The sequence below is a fragment of the Talpa occidentalis genome, unplaced genomic scaffold, assembly GCF_014898055.3.
Source record: "Talpa occidentalis isolate TD23 unplaced genomic scaffold, MPIMG_talOcc4v2.1, whole genome shotgun sequence".
NCBI lineage: Eukaryota > Metazoa > Chordata > Mammalia > Eulipotyphla > Talpidae > Talpa > Talpa occidentalis.
Genome location: NW_026555331.1, coordinates 95,863,524 through 95,876,447, shown reverse-complemented (window position 1 = coordinate 95,876,447; position 12,924 = coordinate 95,863,524). Strand labels below are relative to the sequence as shown.

The 12,924-nt window shown below is 39.4% G+C and overlaps 1 protein-coding gene across 1 annotated transcript in view; it reads left to right on the top strand.

Annotated features, from left to right (window-relative positions):
* The first annotated feature begins 9,442 nt into the window (after window positions 1–9,442).
* AGR2 (anterior gradient 2, protein disulphide isomerase family member) overlaps window positions 9,443–12,924 on the top strand; it is a 30,845-nt gene continuing 27,363 nt past the window's right edge. The window contains exon 1 of the mRNA XM_037514012.1: window positions 9,443–9,468. The gene's annotated coding sequence lies outside the window, so the exon portion shown is untranslated. The remainder of the gene's footprint in view (window positions 9,469–12,924) is intronic.

Below are 12,924 nucleotides of genomic sequence, written 5' to 3'. Positions count from 1 at the left end.
ACAAATGCAGTAAATGTATTTAATTTCTTTAAAATGTGGTATTTTGACTTTTGAAAATTAGTGGGGGGATTTCTTTAAGTGAATACTCCAAAAAGATAAACAGTTTGACCCATAAACTTTCCATAAATGGAAAATTAAATATAAGAAGATAATCTGATTCATCTAATTACAACAAAAATGCAATCAGAGTGAGATAGAATTTGCAAAGGGTTTTTTGCATTTCCCCCCAGAAAGACTGTCCAGAGAAATGCAGTAATTGGGTCTTGCAATCATCTAAGAGTGGCAAAATCTCAGCAATGACTGTAAAAAGGCAGTGTGGTCAGATCTGGAAGAAAGTAGAACAAAAAAGATAGTCCAGGGTGCATTAAGGAAAGATATGATGAATGTATTACAGAAGATGTAGACGAACACAAGTTCTCTTAATCCCTTTTTCGAGCTCTCAGTTGCAAATTTGAGAGAATTAGAGGAGAAAAGACAAAGAACTCAAGAAGAGCTAGGCTTTGAGTTGCAGCACAGATCTCCATTAATGTTCTATAAAAAACACAAGTGAAATTAGGAATCATTTTTCATTTTGTTGAATGGAACTGTATACTTGGTTTCCCTGAGACCACTTTCAATGAGGGCGTGGGTGCTCAGACTTCCACACACCCCCACATTAATTCTGACACTAGCTTACGTGAGATAGCATCAGATTCCACAAGTCAAGTGCTTATTTCCCAAGAGCATCCTTGTAAGGTCAGGAATGGACACAGTGCAGGTTTCTGATCCCATGCAGACTGGGTAAAGGAGTCGTCAGAGTCCTTAGTGGCTTTTGCAGGTCTTTTATTGGGATTTACCCAGTACACAGCAGGCAGGGGTGCTGGGGGAGCTGGGAGGCTGGCAGGCCTCCCAGCGTCTCCAGCAGGTCTTCACTCTATGAGCTCTCCGGCCTTTTCTCGGCTTCTGCTCGGCTTCTTGGCTTCTATTGGCGTCCCCGTGACGCTGCCCTTAAAAAAAAGCACAGTCTTAGCCCAGGTGAATCCCATCTACCTATGCCCACACCCTATTCCAGGTGTCCGCCATCAGGCATGCATTCAGGACCACAAGGATCCATCATCTATCCTGATGGTGGGAGGGCAGAAAAGCCTGACATTTTTCTTTACCCTACAACCCTCCACTTCAGATGCCTGCTGCAAGCCATTTAGACTCTGACCAACCGGCTACAAACTGGAAGTTCCCATGAACCTCATCTCAAACTTTAGGCACTCATCACAAACCCAGATCATCACCTGTGCTTCTGTTCCTCCATGCTTCTAACTGACTGATTATAAATCTAAGGGTCATAGGACACCCTTCTCGGGTTTAATTAATTTGCCAGAATAGAGAGCAGAACTCAGGAAACCGATTGACTCGCTAGATTACTGATTTCTACAAAGGATATTATTCACAAACAGCCAGATGGAAGAAGTGTGTAGAAAATGGTATAGGGAGAAAGGCCAAAGCTTCCATGCCCTCCACAGGAGTGTCATTTGCCCCAAACCTTCATGGTCACAGCCTGGGAGCTCTATGAAGTACCTCCTTTGGGGGTGTAGGGTAAGTAATTATCAGGCTTTTCTACCCTCCCACCATTAGCGTTGATGATGATGGATCCTTGTGGTCCTGAATGCATGCCTGATGGTGGGCACCTGGAGCTGGGTGTGGGCATGCGTAGATCGGTACACCTGGGTTGAGACACAGCTTATAAGGGCGGCGTCATGGGGATGCCAGCAGAAAGAGTAGCAGTAGGAGAAGGAGCCAGCAGAGCAGCATGAGAGAATGCCAGAGAGCCCAGAAAGAGTGAGGAGGGGGCGGGGCTAGGAGGCCTGTAAGCCTCCAGGCCCCTTCCCCCTCTCCCCCGCCTTTACCCATCTGCCTGGATCATAGAAATCCTTCTGTGGGTCTTCCTGCTGCTACAAGGGGGATAGGGTTTCAATACACAGGCATAATTGACTAAATCATGGAAACTGAACTGAACCTCCAACCCCTCTCCACTGCAGAAGTCAAGGGGTGGGACTGGAAGTTCCAACCCTCTATTCAAGTTGGTTTCCCTGGTAAGCAGCCCCACCATCAAGTGTCTCCCAAAAGTTGACTTCATTAACATAACAAGAGACATCTTTAACAAATGCTTAAAATTCTAAGACTTGGAGGGAAGCTGTGAGACAGGAACTACATACAATGGCAATTCCTGAAGGTGGATCAAACTCAGAAAATTGGAAAAATAGAAAAAAGCCTTAGTTCAAGCTGCATTAACATAAAAACATAGACTGTGTGACTTAAACAATAATCATTTATTTCTGACAGTTCTAAAGAGTAAAAATTTGAGGTCAGAGTGCAAGCATAGTTGGGATTTTGGTTAAGGCCCTCTTCCTAATTTACAGACAACAGTCTTCTTGTTATATTCTCAAACATTGAAGAGTAATGCGAGAGAGGAAAAAGTGGGGAAGACATGGGTAAGGAGAGAGAAGGTGCGAGGAGGAAGGAAACTCCCCTGTCGGTTCTTATAAGAGCACTATTTCCAGCACCATCCTCATGATCTCTTGTAATTATCTCCTAAAGACAACCTCACACTTGGGAGTTAAGATTTCAGCATATTAGCTTTAGGGGAACACAAACATTAGTCCATAACAAGGAAGAAATGGAAATTAGGTAGTCAAGCACCGATGTCCATGCCTCACAGCCTGTGAAGTGCTAAGGAGGCTTTCCCTTGCCCTGGTCTTCTCCAAGACTGGGCCAGTCTCCCGCTTGCTTACCACGTCTGGAGACTTGCATGAAAATGAAAAGACATCTGACCAAGTGAAATATGATTTGCACATCTCTAGCCAAAATAAAGGGGGCCAAATCATTGCTGGATGTGCATCTGTGCTGGATTGCAATAGCAGCTCACGTTGCCCACAAGTTTGCTGAAGAAGATTGATCATCTTCCTGGGAAAAAGCTGGAAGGTGGCCCCAAATTCTTGAAATCTGGTGCTGCTGCCATAGTGGATATGGTTCCTAGAAAGCCCACGTGTGTTGAGAGGTCTCTGACTCTGCTCCTTGGGGTCATTTTGCTGTCCATGACATGAGACAGACAGTTGCTATGGGTGTCATCAAAGCAGTGGGCAAGGTGAGTCTGCCCAGAAAGCTCAGTAGACTCAGTGAGTATTATGTCCAAAACCTACCACTCCAATCTTAATCACTGGGAGAACATCTCAGAATTATTTATCTCATTTGACCATTTCAGTGAAATTTTAAAATTGCTAATGATAATATGCATCGTAAAAACTTCCGAAGAAAAGGAGAATTTCTGTGGACACTTTGTGTGTGTCTGATAGTTTTTATTTATTATTTTTTTTAAACTTTGTCATTATAAAATAAATACTGACAGGAAAATGTTGCAGAAGTCATAATATTTTTTTCATGAGCCCACTTATTTCTTTATTCTTCTTTAACTTCTTCATTACTCTAACCTGAACTATCCTTAGGGATATACTCATGTTCGCATTTTTCTCAGTATCTAAATTAACATGCCCTTCCAGATTTCTTTAGATAATAAAATATTTTATTGAGCCAGTGAAACTTTTTCATTTAGAAAGTTTTCTTTCAAGATATTACAATAAAGCATTTTATTATGGCTTGCTACTTAGGTCAAAAGGAATCCTGGATATTTTTTAATTATGTATCACACAGCACAAAATAAATTATGGAACTGAGCTTTACGAAGATAACCTAATACTGATATTTTCAAGTTGTGCATAAAGTTCTCTTAGAAAGTTGACTTTTGGGCCTCCCTGGTGGCGCAAGAGGTTAAGTCACAGCACTATGAAGCTATCCTCAGCCACTGCAGCAAAAGTTCCATGCCCAGCCAAGGCAATAATCCACATAGCACAGCAGACCTTTCCTGACTTACCCACTGCTCCGCTCAGCAGTGTATGTCAGTCAGTCTGCCTGTTCTGCTCCCCACTCTGTTTCTGGTGAATCCTCTCACCCCCCACACCTCTGGCTTGTACCCTAGTTCTTGTATGCATAAATAAATCTTTAAAAAAAAAAAGCTGGCTTTTATCTTAGATCTTGCCGAAGAAGTTAGGGAACTATTTCCATTCTTAAAAACAAAAACAACAGGGCCTCCCTTGGTGGCGCAGGTGGTTGAGCACCGCTCTGGGAAGCTGTCTGCAGCCTCTGCAGCGCCGGTTCGATCCTGGCCAGCCGGGGAGGGTCCCACATGGCACAGCAGACCTCTCCTGTCTCTCCCACTGCTCTCCTCAGCAGTGTATTTCGTCAGTCTGCCTGTTCTGTTCCCCGTTCTGTCTCTGGTGAATCCCATCACCCTCCAGCGCATCTGGCCTGTACCCCAGTTCTTGTAAAAATAAATAAAATAAATCTTTAAAAAAAAAAAAAGAACAAAAACAACATTCAATGTACAGGTCCATAGCAGAAAATGCAAAGCAAATTAAGTGTTAAATTACATTCTTTCCAAAACCAAACTAGCTTTCTCTGTTTCAGAAGGAAAAAGCACCTTGTTGAAACCTCTCCCAGAAACATCATTCTGTAAATAATGCCAAATTCATCCAAAATGTTAATTGCAAAAATTTGGAATCCTCTTCAATTTTCAATGTGATTGTGCCCATGTGCCCATGAGTCAAGAAACAAAAGAGGGTGTGGTGTCTTTCTTGTCTGGGGTTTTTTTTTTCTTTAAATTGTTTTTCTATATTGCCCAAAGCCAGATAGCATGATTTCAGTCTGTCATACTCAAAAGCTTATATATCTGAGACTTGAATTTTTAAGCTTTAGGCTCATATTATAGAATAACCAGTTAAGAGAGTATTTCTTACCATAGTACCATAGAGAATTATAATTTAAGAAAAGAACAATAGTTCAAATAGTTCTATAACTGGTGCCTCCCTTGTGGTTCAAGTAGTTAAAACACAACACTATGGAGCTATCTGTAGCCACTGCAGTACGATTTCGATCCCCGGCCAGGTTGGTGACCCACATGGTGCAGCAGACCTCTCCTGACTTGCCTGCTGCTCCCCTCAGCAGTGTATTTCAGTCAATCCACCTGTTCTGTTCCCCACTCTGTCTCTGGTGAATTCTCTCACCCCCCACACCTCTGGCCTGTACCCCAGTTCTTGTATAAATCTTTAAAAAAAAAACACAATAGTTCTATAACTAACAAGGGATTACCAGGAGACCTGGCTTTGTCATTCATCTCTGTGTCATCTAACCCAGGACAGGTGGACTTGAACAAAACTGCCAAAGACCTGTCTAGACCAACCTGGTTATATAAAGGCACTAATCATGCAAACCTAGTCCTGAAAAAGGGAAATAATAATTTCAAACAACATCATAAACATTCACCATCCTATGAATGATGACTACTCAAAGGGCCATACTGTGTGCCATCTTCAACCCATCATCTTCAAAATGGGAAAAAATGTTCTGTTTTGAAAATGAACAACATCATGATTCATTTGCACCAAGAATCTAATTTCAAATTCATTACTGAATAGGACATAATTTGAGCTATTTTTCCAAGCCTCAATTTGGCACTATCAGTGGGACACAAGTGGACAGTAACTAACAGAAATGCACATTCATCTGCTGGGAACAGCTTCAAAGAAGACTACAATATTTCAGAAGAAGCTATCTACACTAAAAGGTCATAGAAAGTCCTCTTGTGTTAGAAACACTCCCATGTCTTCCAATCCATTCTCTACAAGTAGTGTGTGTGTATGTATGTGTGTGCATGTCTGTGTATCTGTGTTGCTTTATTTGTTAACTTCAGAGCTCTGAGGGTCTTCTAGAGATCCATCAGTTAAAAGAGTGACATAGACTGTTGTATTGGCTAACACATCTGGAACTCTTCCCACCCCAAATCCTCAATGAATGCTTGCTTCATACTGGAGAAAACAGAGTAACTGAGCAACCACTAGTTAAAAAGAAATATAGTTTATTTTCTAATTTGATAGTAACTGGATTCTAACTAACCCAACTGCTACTAAAAGCTCAACTTCAGTGTAAGCATTAAAAACGGTCTGTTCTTAATATACAAGATAATCTGCCAAAGAAGCATTTATCTCAACCTATTGATAGGTTTGATGTAGAACTACCCAAGTTTTTAATTTGTTGTCTTAAATAGATAAATGTTCCTACCTGAAATCTTATTTACACCATTTTTTGGCATAACTTGCTTTACCAAAGGCATATCAAAGTTTAATGTCAAACTAGCCGGATATACATTATCATAAATTCCAAATGAATGATAATTGACAGTATGACCTCATGGCAACACCACAGGTACTGTTTCAAAATGGTACTTGCATTGTGAAAAGTGTTCAACCTGAAGAGAACTTTCTTTATTCCTCTGATAAATCTAGAAACTCAGACTCATCAATGACAAAGATTTGAATAAAAGGGAAACTAGAGAGAGATAATGGTAGTAGTCCAGCACACAATGTAGATGAGGGCATTTCAAAATACTCATATTTTCACATTTAAACCTCTTGCTTATAGCTTGAGACTTGAGGATCCCCTCCCTAGTGTGATGGTGTCAATGTGACCTCCTGGGAAATAAGGACTTTTATCAATTCAAGATATGTAGAGGAAATATTTAAGACCATTATATTTAAAAGGGGAAATAGTAAAAGGACTTAAGGGGAGGTAAAGTTTCTCTATCCTTCACTTGAATTGGTAAAAGGTTGATAGAGTACACTATTATAGATAGGTGACATGATACATAGAGCAACCACTAGAAAAATACATTCAGAAGTACTATAAATTATTCAAAATGGAATTCTAAAAATGTTCAATATCCTACAAAAAGAATAGGGAAAGGTCTTATTCTGTTTAGGTTTGGATAAAATTTGTTGATGGCCTATTCATGCTCTCCACCAGTGGAAGATATACCCCAACTTCAACCTTCCTCTACTTTAAAGATTGAATATAACACATTTGTCTTTACTAAATGAGTCCCACAAAAAATCATTAAAGTCTTAGGCTGGATTTTTTTTTTAAGATTTATTAATTTATGCATACAAGAACTAGGGTAAATGTCAGAGGTGCAGGGGGTGATAGGATTCACCAGAGACAGAGTAGGGAGCAGAACAGGCAGATCTACTGAAATACACTGCTGAGGGGAGAGGCGGGTGAACCAGGAGAGGTCTGCTACGCCATGTGGGTAGCTCCCTGACAGGCTGGCTATCGAGATCATGCTGCAGAGGCTGCAGATAGCTTCACAGTGCTGTGCTTAACCCCTTACACCACCAGGGAGGCCCTGAGGCTAGATTTTAACCAAAGTTAGTGTTAAGAAAAACAGCCATCAGGGTTGATTCTTTGAAGAACAAGAGGCCTGTTTTCAAAAGAGTTAATATAGCTCTGGATTAAGCAAGACCTCAAGAGATAAGGGCAGTCAAAATGACCTGAACTATAACCATTCCTTTTCTCCCTCTCATACACACAGAGTAGCTTTTACCATACTGCATTTTGGGATCAAGTTATCACTACGCCGATATGAAGACTTTCTAAAGAGACCCTTATATCTAATAGTAGTAATAATACTGGCATCTCTCATTTCTTGGACAATGCTTACATATTATCTCATATATTATGGATAAATTATCATTAATCTTCAAAACAAATCCTTGAAGACAGATATTACCTCATTTACAAGTGTCAGGGACAGAACTGTTTCTGTCTGGCTCCACTCAAACAGTGACTTTAAGGAGAATTTTATGGCAATCATGGCTTTTTATGACTTCACAGTGTTCTCATTAAGGGAAGATACCGGGAGAAATTCTGAGATTAGGAGAGAGAATTATTGCTAACAGAAATTATAATTACAAAACTGAAAGACAATCCAAAGTAATTAATAGCCAGGAATGTGGACTGAATCTGTGAACACCCAGTAAAGAGCAATAGCGAACAAGAGGAAAATGTTTAGAACGACCATGAAATGAGAGAGGAAGGTACCTATCAGGAAATGGGTAGGTTCTCACAGAAGGAGGAGGAACTTCTTAAGTTCTTTTCAGGCAGGAACCAATCATAGATGGGAATGCTAGAATTTGTCCACGGCAGGTATTTGAATGTTAGGGACATAAGGGGACAATTGAAGGGTGGAGTCTTACAAATTCTGATACAGTAACTGGATTACTATTCACTGCGTGAGGATTCTTAACCCTCTTCCTGTATTTGCACATCAAAAGCAATCCAGATTCAGTCCTGGATTTCCACTCCAAGCCTCACCCACAGTCTTTCACTGTTTGAGGCAACATTTTCTTAAAGTAAGACAATTTGGGATCCTGTTCTGTCTTACACTAAAGCGGTGTTTGGTTTGCTCCTTAAGTCCTCTGAACCTATTTTCCCTTTTATTAAATAATAAATCTAGAACAATTGATCTCTAAAACCATTCTCAAATGTAAAATTTATTAAATAATAAATCTAGAACAATTGATCTCTAAAACCATTCTCAAATGTAAAATCCAATGCCTGATAAAAAAAATTTAGAAATTAATCTCCAGTCCTAATTGTTTGAAAAGCAATTATTTGAATTGTAAATAGCTCATGACATCTCAGGATATTTATAATTCATGTTGACTTCTGGGGCATTACTCAATGCCCCAGTGATTTTTGTGACAGTCAACACAACTTCACAACGACCAATCTTTATAATGTTTTTACTGATTTATTGTTTAGTGATTTTGATTGTCTAGAACACACATTAATGTCACTTTTTTCTCAAAGAACATTTGTTTTTCTATTTTTGGCTCCATAGCCTTATAAATGTCTCTTTCCACAGCAACCAGATTTTTTATAAATTGGCTCCCAGTGATCATTAATGGAACAACTACAGAGGGTGTTGATGGAACAACACAAACAAGTCACCATGATGAAAAATACAACTCATTACTTTTCAGATATATGGGGAAAAAATTAAAAGGGTAAAATTGATTAAAATTCAATTTAGGAAAATACTGAATAACCTGGTATCCTAGATTCTCCTACAGATTTGAAATATTGTATATGCTATCCTATATTCAGTTCAAAACCAGAATTTAACAGTCTATGAGTGTGAAAAGTTTCTTTCTATAATCAGAATAAAACCTTTCATTAAGATACTTAGTATGAGGGTTATGTGCTGTTTGTAGCCTTACATAGAATATAAATATGACAAATATGCTGAAACTTAAATATAATGGTTAAATGTTGAAAGCTACTTCCTGTTTAATATGGTGTGGGAGAGAATTTACCAGTCATTCATTGGAAAAATCAAAGTTGCTCCAGATTATATTGCTTCTCTTTTACCCAGAAAAAAAAGGGAGGAAAAATGCTACTCAAATCATAAGGCCCTCCAAAATTGAATCAATCTAACCTTTGTGAAATAAAGTGAGGGCCACCAGCTCAACGCCAGGTACCCAAAGATCTGAAGGGACACCCTCCAGACACCCTCTGAGCCACATTTTTCCTTGAGTCAAGCAAGTGAGTAGATAATAGCTGGCTTTCTTATACCAGTACTTATCAGAGTCAAATGATATGACGTAAACAGAATAACTTTGTGGACACAGACACATATATGAGGTAAAAGTAGCTTTCTCTTTCTGGATTGGGTTTCTCATTATCATATCAAGTCAGTAGTAGTCTGATTCTATGAAATATCTATTTTGGTAAAACTTACATTGAACACTGTTTCAAGATATCCTAAAGTTCATTTCATGCATATTAATAGATACTATGCAAATAACAACAATAATGGACCTTGCAACACTTTTTTGATCAAATCATCTGAAAAATGCTTGGTTAAACAAAGTTAAACAGATTTCTTTCCCTCAGAACATTAAGCCTTTAAAATGGTAATATCCAATGCTCCAAGGGCACTGAATAATATGGTGATTTCTGAGCTCATTTGCCTACAGAATCATTTTCCTAAGGAACTTCTGTTGGCAGTAATGCCCAGTGAGTATCATTAGGAAACAGAGAGCTAATACAATTGATTTTCTTATTCAACTTGCTGAATGAAGCAGAACCTATTCAGCTCTATGTGCCTCAGAGCTAGAATTCCAGACAGACACATAGAAAGAAGCCAAAGTGGCTAACACTAATTCCAGCTGGGTTAATCACTATTCTAATAATATTAAAATAAATAGGACTCCTAGGCAGAAGGTATTTAGAGACAATATATATTTCAGCTCCTCAGAATTTAAAGTAAAGCCACAGGAAAGGGGAGGTCATTTGGCATAAATTCACCACCCACATTGCCAAAACTGTTTTCCTCCTCCACCCATATTCTATATTCCATGTTCTAACTATTTTCTTCTCTTTTTCATTCAAAACTTAATATTCTAAATTATCTGGGACACAATCAGGCTCCTAGTGAAAGACAGCACATCACAGTAAATAAGAACTTGGCAGCCAGACAGGCTGGACTCAAGCCCTAGCCTCTGCAACTACAATTTACTAGCTGGGTGGCCTTGGACGAATTTCTTCACTTCCGCTGGCCTAGGTTTCTTCCTGTATAGAGTAAATAGAATACTACTGGCAAGCTCGCTCTTTAAATTTAGTGACTGAATAAATTTGAATAAATCCCTTTCAGTTCATAGTTCCACTACTTGCTTTCTAAAAATCAAGAATTAATAGAACATTATAGAAACAATATCCACTCAAGCAACAAATATTTACTGAGAACCCACTGGCACTGGAAGCTGTTGTTCCAACACAACATTGGGTGAATCACGGAGTAAGTGACTCATTACCTACAGAACCAGATGTTCATGCAAATTTCTTCTCTCTCCTGCCATACTGCTGATTCTTATCAAGTCACTTATATTCTTTGCACAAGCTTCCTTCTTTGTAAAACTGCCCCCCCCTTCATGAGACTATTCATAAGATTATGTTAGTGTTTGCATTTCCTCAAAAGGAAAGTATAACTGAAAACCAGTCTACCTTATCAATAAAGTGTCAGGGGACTGATTTCCAACTGCAATGCCTGCTTTGTTCTTCATTCGTTTTCTTACTTCGGAAATTTAATAAACTTTATCTAAAAGGTCATGAGTCCTTCCTGAATAGCAGCACCAAAGGTATTTGGATAGCATTTAATATTTAGCCAACCCTTTACAATCTTACTGTTTATTTTCCTCCTAGCAAATCCAATGTAGTTCATTACTATCGTAATCTTTAGAAATGGAGAAGTTTAGGCCCCAATGCATACAAAATTTAAGTGTAACCAATGTTACCCCCCTTACTCTAGAAGTCAGGTGAGAAGTCAGCAAGTTGAATAACATTGTAAGCTTTTACATTTTATACCTTAATTGTAACTGACTATGTAAAGAAGATATTTGATCCTAGCAAGGAAAAAAAAAAAACCCTCATATAAAATAGCAACCCAGTGGCATACAATAAAAAATATTACTGTTGGGGGCCTCCCTGGTGGCGCAGGGGTTAAAGTCTCAGTGCTATTAAGTTATCTCCAGCCACTACGGCATGAGTTCAATCCCCAGCCAGGCAACTAACCCATTGGCGCAGCAGACCTCTCTTGTCTCACCTGCTGCTCCCCTCAGCAGTGTTTTCAGTAGATCTGCCTGTTCTGCTTCCCACTCTCTCTGGTGAATCTTCCCACCCTCCTGCACCTCTGGCCTACATCCCAGTTATTATATGCATAAATAAATAAAAATAAATCTTTCATAAAATTACTGTTATTTAATATGAAAACAATTCTTTACTTTTTTTCTTCAATATCTTCTTCCCCTTATTTAAATGACCTGCTAAATGACCCATACAATATGTCGTTTTATATCATGCTAATATGAAATTGCATAAAAAGAGAAAAAATAGGAAACTCTAAACATTAGGTTAAAAAATCAAATGGGATGGGGCCTCCCTGGTGGCGTAGCGGTTGGGCGCTGGGTTGCGAGGCTGCCCGCAGCCTCTGAAGCGCCGGTTCGATCCCCGGCTGCTCCCCGGCCACCGGAGGAGGGTCCCACATGGCGCGCAGACTTCTCCTGCCGCCCGCTGCTCCCCTCAGCAGTGTACTTCGGTCCTTCTGCCTGTTGTGCTCCCTGCTCTGGCTCTGGTGAATTCTCTCACCCTCCCGCGCTTCTGACTGTACCCAGTGCTTGTATAAATAAATAAAAATAAATCTTTAAAAAAAAAAAAATCAAATGGGATGGGGGCCTCCCTGATGGCGCAAGGGGTTAAGCACAGCACTGTGAAGTTATCCACATGGTGCAGCAGACCTCTCCTGTCTTGCCACTCAGCAGTGCATTTCAGTAGATCCTCCTATTCTGTTCCCCACTCTGTCTCTGGTGGATCCTCTCACCCGCCATACCTCTGGCCTGTACCCCAGTTCTTGTATGCATAAATAAATAAATCTTTTTTAAAAATGGGATAAAATATACACTAGACTTTTGGGGAGGATCCTGATATAATATCCACAGATGTCAAATTATAATGCTGTATATCTGAAGTTTATGTAATGATATAAATCAATATCACCTCAATAAAACTTAAAGAGCTGGAAAAAGACATGAAAATTATAATGGAAGTAACAAAACCTTACCCATAAAATGGATTTTTTTTCTAAATAGGGCATCACTAAGAGTGAATTTCAATTCCACAGTCTTTCCTGTGTGGTTTCTTTAATTCAAAGCAATCTGTTTTGCTAAAGTAAGATTTTCAAGCCCAGCTATCCAAGAATACTTCAAAGTCATCTCCTTCAACTTCAGCTGGGCCCATACTGTTCAGTTCTTTTACACCCTTATTGAGTCTTATCTACTTAACATCCTGCTTTGAATCTTTTCCTTCTCTCATTCCAACTTCATTCAAGCAATTAAAACCACTTGCTATTTGCAGAGATTAAAACCAACCACATGGGGCTCTATGAGATTTCCTTCCCTACAGCCCCAAATTTCCATCACAGCTAAAGAAAAGATATCTACCTTC